At 30.0% G+C, this 7884-nt stretch overlaps 1 long non-coding RNA gene across 1 annotated transcript; it reads right to left on the bottom strand.

The window, feature by feature from the left end:
- Positions 1-4577: 4577 nt before the first annotated feature.
- On the bottom strand, positions 4578-6941 carry LOC146906993 (uncharacterized). Its single transcript, XR_015019690.1, has 3 exons — positions 6621-6941; positions 6373-6458; positions 4578-4908 (listed from the first exon to the last, which is right to left on the bottom strand). It is a non-coding gene; the product is annotated as an uncharacterized LOC146906993 (long non-coding RNA).
- Between the last annotated feature and the right edge of the window lie 943 nt (positions 6942-7884).

Raw genomic sequence — 7884 nt, 5'->3', positions numbered from 1 at the left:
CCATTTACTTAATTAACCCAAAAAAAAATACAATAACTTAAAGAACAAGTCTAATATTCGAAGAGTATACACATTAACCCATTTGTTATATGAATATTCACTTATAATATTCATAACATATAGTTTTTTTTTTTTTTTACGTTTATATATTTCTATAGTTGAAAAATAATAAAGGGTATCTTTCTTGTCAAAAAAAAAGTATCTTATTTAATTTTTTGTTAAGCCTTTACTAGGGAAAAAAAAAGTTCGAATTGCAAATTTGCAAAATGGGTACCAGAGATAAGAGAAAACCAAGATGATCGAAACCTAGTTGCAGAACGGATTCGGATAAAAACATTATTTAGAGTGTTCTTTAAAAAAAACACCATTTTAAAATGTAAAGTGAGCAATATCAATTGTTAATTAACAAATTAAAGATATATATTGTAAGTATATTTTAATAAATCATGAGTTTGCTGCGATAACAATCCTTGATTTCTAATAGTTACACTTTACTCACTTTGTTTAGAGGATTTTTACCCTTGAAGAATATAGTTATATTTTGATTAATGGGAAGTTGATTTTTTTTATTTTGTTTTACAATTATTATAAAAAAAAAAATTGTTATGGAAAAGCTAGAGTCTGCAGAAAAAAAAAGAGTATAATAGAAATAGAGAATACGTGAATTATTTGTTATAGGAAAGAGATATGAAATCAAATTTATTGAAAACTACATTTCAAATGGGCACTCCGGCCTATTTATTTTCTCTTTCTATTAAGCTACTTGCTTAAATTATAAACAATTTTTGTTATGAAACTAGATCTTGATTAAAATCATATATAGAATATATTTTTATCTGTTATGGAAAAGATAGAGTCTGCAGAAAAAAAAAGAGTATAATAGAAATAGAGAATACATGAATTATTTGTTATAGAATAGATGTTTGTGATTTATTTTGTTACATTATGAATACATTTCTTAGGATCTAAATCTTGATTTGGACTCACACTCATTGCGCCTCTTAGCTCATTGGATCCCCCCTTTGGATAGTACACTCAAACTCAATATTGATGGTAGCTTTCTAGAAGATTTTGGTTGTTTAGGTGTTGGTGGCGTTGTTCGAAACCATGATGGAGATTGGATAGCTAGTTTTTCTCACCATGAAGCTGGAGGTGATGCGTTATTAGCTAAATTACGTGTTATCCAGATAGGTCTTGATTTTTGTAGTAAAAAATGCTATGTCAACATTATTTATGAGAGTGATTGTTTGGAAGCAGTTGACATGATTATTGATGGTCGTGATCATATATTGCACACTTATGCTACTGACATCATTCATATTAGAGATGATTTACATGGAAATGGAAATACAACATTGATGCATGTTCTTAAGGAACAAAATATGTGTGCAGATTTTATGGCTAAAGAAAGATCACATACAATGTGTTCTGCTCACTGGAACTGCCATCCGCCTAATTTCGACTCTCCTTCTTTTCCTTTTCTTTTGCCTCGTTAGTGGTTACATTGTAACACTACCAAAAAAAATGTTTGTGATTTATTGTAACAAATTATGCTTATCTTTTTCGATTATGCAACGGTATAACTAATATAATATTAACTTTCATCCATAACAATATACCATTATTATAGAAATTTTTTAAATGTATAATTGAAATAATAGAAAATCTAGTTCAAAATCTCATATTCTCTTTATACGTTTTTAAGATAATATTGTTCTTATTTTTGTGGGATAATTCCTATTTTAATAAGATGTAACTATATTTTAAATTAATAATTTAAATAATATTATAAAAAGAATAAAATAGTAAATAAAATATTTAAATGAAAGGTAAAAAAAAATGAAAGGCAAAATTAAAAATGGAAATAATCTATTCAAATTCATGTATTTTCTTTATATATAGTCTATGCAGAAAATGTTTTTCAAAAAAAAAACAATTTATTGATAAAATATAAAACAATTACTTCAAAAAAAACTCCAAAAATTCAGTTCGCATCTATATATACTATATATAAAAGGAAATGTCCATTGAATTTACCAATTTACCCCTAGGAGGGGCATTTTGGTAATTCAATTATTGGAGGGTGGGTTTTTTTTTTTAGGGTTGGCCTATGAATTTTCATTTTTGACCCTAACCAATCTTTTTAATTATTTTCTAATTTTTATATTTTTAATAACTTTTAATTATTTTTCAATTTTTATATTTTTAACTATTTTTCAATTTTTCCTCCCAAATTCAATTGCTTCTACATTGCCGTTGTGGGAGATTAAGGTATCGTTTGACCCGACTTTTTTCAAACTTCTCTACATTTTTAAGGAGAAGTTAGGCCGAATACAATGTCAATTAAGTACATACTAAAAAAAGTACTTTTTTGAACGCATAAAATTGAATGGAATGAGCTTTGACCAGAAGCTGTTGAATGTTACTTTAAAAAACTACTTCTCGACAATTTATTTCACAAGCACCTCTTTTCAACCCACGCTGAGAACCTTTTCTTTATTTTTTAATATTATATTTCAATATGTTTTTTTTCTTCCATTTAACTTAATTTTTTAACCGTTCCATTAATTTTTTAAGGAGATTCCATTTAATTTTATTACCTTTTTTTCAAACGAATTTCATTATCTTTGTATCACTTATATATTTAATTTCAATATCATTTAATCATCACAATCTCACAAATATTTTTATTCACGCTATCATTTAATGATCCCAAATATTTTTATCTCCTTTCTTCATCCTCGCGATTATATACACACATTAACGTTTAGAGTAATATTTTATGTCCATCTGTCTGTTTTTTTGTTACGCTAATGCATATAATTTTATTAGTGTTGCTTGGTTGAGTGCTACCTCACCAATTTTTTTTTAACTATTTTCCAATTTTTATATTTTTAAAAACTTTTAACTATTTTACAATTTTTTATTTTTAATTATTTAAATCTAAGTTGATGGTTCATGGTTTTTAAGGTTTATATTTTGACATATTACAATGATTCACAATTATCCGTCATTTTACCATCTATCCTTTCAATGTAATCTTCCAGACTGAATATTACTAAGCATATGTGAAGAGACTGAATATTGCTCAGCTGATATTGCTTTTTTGACGTCAAAGAGATTTTTTATTTTTTAACGGTCAAATTATTAATAACCAAGTTCCTACACAAGACGCTAAAGAGTTTAATGTGTTTCTTTCGTTCATTTTGTGTCATGTAAATATTGGTGTTAATCCCTTTTTGGTAACTCTATGACAGTAGCGCTCACTTTTATAATTTTAACTAATATGTAATTTATGATGTTTTCCTGCTCTTGATAAAGCTTTCATAAATATTTTGATAAAGATTTATAATTTTTGTGCAATATTTATTAATTTGTTCATTTTTCCTTCGAAACAATTTTTTTACAAAATACGTTACTGAACCCCATGCCTTAGACCATTCATCACAAATATTTGGATTATGCCACCTTCATTCTCAAATTTACGAAGAATGGTAATATTCCGTAATTTGAACATCTCTCCTTTAAAACAAGTTTTTTAAAAGTGCGTATAATTCACATGAAAGGACTCGATACTAAATTGCAGTTAATATCTGCCTTTGCTGTAGATCATGTGAAATGATTTATATACGTTGAAACTGAAAGGCAAAATGATATAAATCAAGTAGAGAGGCATTCAACTATCTGTCTGATTCAGAAGTTTGTTCACCTGAAAGGACTGGATACTAAATTGCAGTTAATATCTACCTTCGTTGTAGATCATGAGAAAGGATTTATATACGTGGTACTAAATTGCAGTTAATATCTGCCTTTGCTAGGGGTGGCAAAAATACCCATGCCCACGGGTACCCGTGGGTAAAATCCGTCACGGGTATGGAGCGGGTAGCTAAACGGGTATCCACGGGTATAATAAACGGGTATTTGACTACCCATTATTATATGGACACAGACACGGATTGGATTGTATCCATACCCACGGGTACCCATACCCGATAATAAATTAAGTAAATTACTAATATATCTTTATATATCATATCTTATTACTTAAAGTTGGTACCTTATTGAAGAAAATTTTACCGCCCACCTAAAAATCCTCAATAATAACCTATTTTTATTTTAAATTTTTTTAATTCATCTTATTAAGTTCACTGTTTCCACTTCATTCACATCATAAAACATATAGATTATATAAGAATAATGAATTTTCTATGAATTATGTATGATTTATGAAATTTTGAGTGGATTATGTATGGATGTTTAAAAGTTGAAGTTTTTTGGTAATTAAATAAAGTTATTATTTGTACCAAAAATAAATAAATTCAGAACCCCATGGGTACCCATGGATACCTCAATACCCACGGGTACCCGTATAGTGAGTACCCACGAGGATACGGGGCTGGCACGGGTATCATATTTATCCAACGGAGCGGGGACATGTATCATATTATTCGTACCCATGGGTATCCATTGACATGCCTAGCCTTTGTTGTAGATCATGTGAAAAGATTTATATACGTTGAAGCTAAAACACAAAATGATATAAATTAGGTAGAGAGGCTGTAACGCCCTCATAAAAGTGTCTAGAATTTTAGAAAGCGTTAAAATTTAATACCGGGTACATTAAATTTCAATATAGAAATTTACCTGCGATGACTGATAATGTGCATATGTCTTTAGGACTCCTGACTGATTATCTGATAACTTTACATATTATCTAGATGATATTTGTACTAACTGACGAGCACAAAATATTATATATAATCTGATACATAATTCCCATAAACTGATAGGGACTAAAATACATCACAACAAGTCCCGAGACATACTTCCACATATAGACATCATCAATGAAGTGCCATAATCAATATGTAGCCTTTACTTAATCTTTCCTCTTGGATGACTGTGGACCTGAAAAAAATAATAAATGGAATGGGATGAGACATAATGTCTCAGTGAGCTCCACCTATCCTAGGCTGTAGGCAATCCTTGGGGATACCTATGATTGCCCTCTGTCTAACATTCAACCTCTCTGGGGTTTATACATCTTTAATTTGTACCTCTGTACTCGTATATTATAATTAAATATTTCATCACACTAACTATTATTGAAGTTAGTAAGTTAGCGTTGAACAAACAATATTATCTGAGTTGATTTTACGAATAAACCCAGGTGGAGTAACCCCGGAATTTATTCCTCTGATAACCGGTATATATAAATATTTTCCAACTGGCGGGAAACCCAACTGACGGGGATACCGGACTCCTCTGATTATTGTGGGGTCATCCTCACGGATAGTGCCCGTTCCAACTGGCGGGAACCTTTCGTATCCAACTGGCGGGATAGCGAAAGCCACAATTTAATAAATCAATTAATGTCATATCTGTTAGTGAGAATTAAACTCTCGTCTCTAACTGAAAATGTGTCAATAACTATTCTCTTCTCAAAAATGGTATTTTACCCGGGTTAGTGACTTACCCATAACTCTTATTCATGGCCAATTTACTCTAAACATTCTTTTACATAAATAATAATGCTATATGGTAATACGTAATTAGAGGTCATAATAATACATTTCGGCTACACGTTCGGTAATAATGAGAATTTATATTCTTAGCCAAACCAAACCATTATATTACCTTAAAAGTGTAAATTACATTAGCTAAGATTTGAAACAAAGTAATAAAACCAACAATTCTCACTTTCTAAAATTATAGCCGAAATGTGCATATTTATTCATACTTGTGCAAAACTTGTCATAAAAATTTTTCCTCTAACTCATACACTACCATAAGTATAATTATCAATATAAAACCATTTTAGAGTACACTAGCAAGGGTAAATATCTTAAGTCATAACGTCTCTATGTTATGTCCTAACATACTAGATCATAATCTATAATTTCTAAAGGCATAATTTATTCTAAACATTCTTTTATATTAATACACATAGCAATATGGTAGTATTTGGTTGGAGGTTCTTATAATACTTTTCGGCTACATATCCGGAAAAATGAAAGTTCAATCCATAACCGCCATTAGTCGTGTATTCATTTAAAAGTTTTTCATTCCCATTAGCCAAAGATAGAAAAATACCAAATATTTAACAAATTTCTAATTTCCGGAATCTAGCCGAAATCATACACATATTTCAAAAATGTATTGAATCCTTGCCTAATAATTTTCCTCCAACTTCTATACTAACATAAGCATGGCAATTAACATAAAAGCAAATTCTAGAATATATTAGCAAGGGGTATTTAGCCTAAACATAATAGCACTAACTATGTCCTAATGCTCAAAATCATAATTTATCAATCTAATAGCATAATTGAACTACCCAAAAGGGAAGGTTTACTAACTAAAGGAACTCACACTCTTGTGGAGGTTCCTCTTGAACACTTGTGGCACAACCTCCAAATCCAAGCCACTAGTTAAGCTCCTTCTCCTTCCAATAGCTCCTATAACATTCAAACAAGTTAAAAATCACAACACCCATAACACATATACACACTAGGAGCATGAATTTGAAACATTCTCACAAAGAGCAATTTTTCCCAAAAATAAGGGTAAGGGGCGGCCATCATGGTAAGGTGGAAGGGAATGCATTTTTTGTTGCTTACCTTGCTCTTAAAACATCATGGGTACCTCCAATAACATGATTTTTAACAACTTCCCATGGATTTGGAGACAAAATTGAAGATTGCAAAATATAGAAAAGGGGGCGGTTGGCTTCAAAGAGAGGGAAGTATGAGTTTTGCTTGCTATACTCTTGTAATAACACTACTACTAAGCTTGAATCATGACTTTTGGAATGATTTTGGGAGGTTTGGAACATTTGAAGATGATGATGAATAGTGAAGGGAGAGAGAGCCGATGGAGTGTTAGAGGGTGAAGGGAAGAAATTGTGATATTTTAGTGAGAGGAAGAATTTGGAATTGTGTGGAATGATACATATAAAATAAATCTTGGTTGATAAATACCCATTTTGCCCTTGGTTCAAAAAATCCAATGATAAAAATATCTCATTGATGATTTGGAAGAATAACTGACATAAAAATTGACAGTGATTTTAAGCGGGATATTACAGAGGCTTTCAGCTATCTGTCTGATTCAGAAGTTTGTTCACCTGAAAGAACTGGATACTAAATTGCAGTTAATATCTGCCTTTGCTGTAGATCATGTGAAAGGATTTATATATGTTGAAGCTTATCTGAAAACCTATCGGTTTATATGTTTATGTGTTTTTGGGTCTCTGTTTGTGACAATCGTAAAATCTTGAAACAAAAGCAATAACTGTGATTAAGCTATTTTGAAAAATCTGCTGATATCTGAGATTCAAAAATATCTTTTTCAAGTTAGATTAAATTTAAAATTGTATGCATGTTGACTATGGAATTTTGTTACAATTTAAAATACTATACAAAAAGATTTTAAAGCATTTGGATTAGAGTTAGTGATGAATTTATGTTAAAGATGGTCATGGATATCATTTGCTTCATCACTAACTAACTATGTTTCTGTTTGTGTTATTTTTGTTTGCTATTCAATCATGATTTTCTTATTTCTTTTTGAAACCAGTAAGATTATTGGTAATTTCTTTAGGTGAATATATTTGCTAATTTAATACCGCTATAGCTGTTGTTTTCTGTTTATGGTTTTTGACTCAAATAAGTGCTTATATCTAAGTTTGCTTGATTTTCTGGTTTTGTTGTATATACAGAGTATAAAGCCAATTGTTGGAGTTAAATTCTGCATTATAAGAATTCTGAATGTTACATCTAAGATGTTAAAAACTGATATAGTTTCTTAATCATTAAATTACAGTTTAGTTCTACTATTGTTCAAATCCAACTTAACTTAACCCTTTTTTACGTCAATGTAGGC

Source organism: Medicago sativa, chromosome 7, assembly GCF_051527215.1.
Source record: "Medicago sativa cultivar Bolivia chromosome 7, Bolivia_mono, whole genome shotgun sequence".
Taxonomy (NCBI): Eukaryota; Viridiplantae; Streptophyta; class Magnoliopsida; order Fabales; family Fabaceae; genus Medicago; species Medicago sativa.
The sequence above is the reverse complement of the archived record's forward strand: the minus strand, read 5'-3'. Positions and strand labels throughout refer to the sequence as shown.